Here is a 2,767-nt window from a genome sequence, read left to right as displayed (position 1 = left end):
CCACACCCAGCACTCCATTTCACACTAGCTGCAGCCTCTGAATAGTCTTCAAAGCAATCCTGTGGTGAATCCATCATGATAGTCCTTGAGCTTACAGAGAAATGGCTAATGCTTGCCACATTTCTCTTCTTTTGACAAGGCCATGGTCATTCCACTTGCTGGCCTTCATATTCCCTGCACTGTATTCCCTGCACTCTGACGAACCCAATAACCCCACTGCTCCAGAAAAAGGATCAAGCAATTCAGTTCTCCAAATCAGTACAGTCCCCCCATAACTGGTTCAGGCTCCTTCTTAATATGTTTTCTTCACAACAGTGAACAGTTATTTATGAAACAGTGTTGGCATTTAGAATAGCACCACCCTTGTAAAAAAATCATCCACCTGCCTGCATTGTAAGGAAGAATAGACTTCAGATTTATAGGGAGAGATGCTTTAGAGCAGGGGGAATCGTGGCCCTGTAGATGTTGTTGGACTACAACTCCCAATAGCCATAGCCAGTGTACTTAATGGTGAGGGAAGATGGGAGTTGTAATCTTAGTGCATTGATACCCAAACTTTGGTCCTCCAAATGTGTGAGACTTCAGCTCCCAGAATTCCCAACAGTGGGCCAAGCTGACTGGGACCTCTGGGAGCTGAAGTCCAAACACCTGGAAGACCAAATTGTCCTAGTGCATTTGAACATCCACACAATTCTTACTCCTGCTTTAGAATAACCAGTTCTACTATTCTTCTGGTTGTAGGTGACTAACAAATTATACATCTGGGTAGAGTGAAAAAGCATATTTTTGAACTTACTTGCAGTGAATATGTAATTTGTCTACCTTATGTTTCTGACAGTAATTCAATATTTTATGGCCCTCCAAATGGTATCCGCCACTCTCTTTTAGCTAGTACCCCTACGTGTGTGTGTGTGGGTGTGGGTGGATGTGTGTGGATGGGAAGTGTGGTCCAAGAATCTGAATTTCCCCCGTCCCTCACTCTCTATTTGAGAGTGTTATGGAGCCAAAAAAACCACTATCCACATACAAAAGAAGGTATTACCAGGGTCAAGGTAGCTATGAGGTTTCTGGAACTACACCACCCCTGCATATCAAAAACAAACAAAAATCTATAGAGATGGACAAGGGGATGATAAAAACAAAACAAAACTATGAGATGAAGCAAGGTTGTGGGGACACAAGTGATCCCTGTTGCTAACATCTTCCTGAAGCTGCCTAGTTTGTGAATGAGAGCACATCATCAGCCAGCATCAGGAAGTATTGCCTGTTGTAATTGCCACAAGGGGGAGTGGGGAGGAGAAGAGAATAGCAGAATCATGGCCACTCACACCACATGACTGGCTGAGAAGTGGAACCGCAATGGAAGGGACCTATTACACCAACCCAGTAATGGAATAGCAGTGAGATTTAGAGTCTATTGGTGGGTTTTGTCCATCAATGAAAAGGTGCACTACGGTGATGAATGGAATGCAAGGCAGTAGCAGGACAGACACAATGTTGTGTGATAAGTCCTGGCCAAAAACACTTTCATTCTGTTAAAATATTACTTTTTAGCCTTGTGTGATATTCACTTTTATCTCTAAATCGGGGTTTCTCACTCCTGGAATGGACTGTCTGGTAAAAGTCCATGGCTTTTAGGCTGAAAGCCCAAACCAAGTGGCAACATTTTGTTGCTGGTCTCACTTGCCCTAGAAGTCAATGTTTAGTTGTGTACATGAGCCATAATGGCTACTCTTAAAAACAGAAGAAGAGTGGGACATCCTTGGGCAGATAATGGAATCGAGAGAGAGGTGGCTTCATTTCTACTTATTGTTTCATTGCGAGGAGACTCATCTCTGGACCAAAACACAGTGCAGAAATAATCCAGTTTGAGACTGCTTTAAATGCCCTGGCTTAATGCTATGGAATCCTGGGATTTGTAGTTTTGTGAGGCATTTAGCCTTCTCTGTCAGAAAGCTCTGGTGCCAGAATAAACTACAGTTCCCAGGATTCCCTATCACTGAGCCAGGGCAGTTAAAGCTGTCTCAAACTGGATTGTTTCTGCAGTGTGTGTTGTGGTCCTATGTCACCCATCATTGCGCTTAAAGCTGGGTTATAAAATATCAATTATTGTGTTGTTTTGTGCTTCACACTCAGACAGTTCTGAAAGCAGGTTTGAAAATGCACTTGTTATTCTTAGACATTGGTCTATTCTCCTTAAAAAGAGCACAACGCTTCTTTTCCTGGAGACAATATTGCAGCCCTGTTTCATCAGCCGCCCGCTGCAGATAAAGTGCCCGCCCGCACTGAAATTTCTGATTGCGTCACTGCCGCTTGCGAAACTAATCCCGAGTCTTACCGCGCACGCGCGGAAAATAAAAAAAAAAGAAAAACCCGGAAGAACCTCAGAACTCTCAGCGCGCACGCGCAGCAGGACCCTGCCCCCGCCTTCCAGTGGTGACGTCATCCGTCCGTCAACCTCCACTCTTTGACCTTGGAGCGCGACGGTGCGAGGACCCATGAAAGCTGCCCGTGGAGCGCCTGTTTTTTTAAAAAAACCGTTCGTTTATTTCTCTTCGAAATGAAAACATAATAAAAATTATAAACATTGCCCGAAATTGTAAAAAAAATTAAAAAATCCTTCATGCAAACGGAGAGTCGAAGTGGTTTTCTTTTTTTTTTTAACCCCAGGGCGCTTTTATATAACCTGGAGGTTCAGTTCAGGCGAACTGTTTAGACAGCTCTATAAAATAAGCGAAGGCCCCTTCTCAAGCCCTCCTCCTGCTGC

The sequence above is a fragment of the Sceloporus occidentalis genome, unplaced genomic scaffold, assembly GCF_023333645.1.
Source record: "Sceloporus occidentalis isolate IW3139 unplaced genomic scaffold, rSceOcc1.0.p SCAF_12, whole genome shotgun sequence".
NCBI lineage: Eukaryota > Metazoa > Chordata > Lepidosauria > Squamata > Phrynosomatidae > Sceloporus > Sceloporus occidentalis.
The sequence above is the reverse complement of the archived record's forward strand: the minus strand, read 5'-3'. Positions refer to the sequence as shown.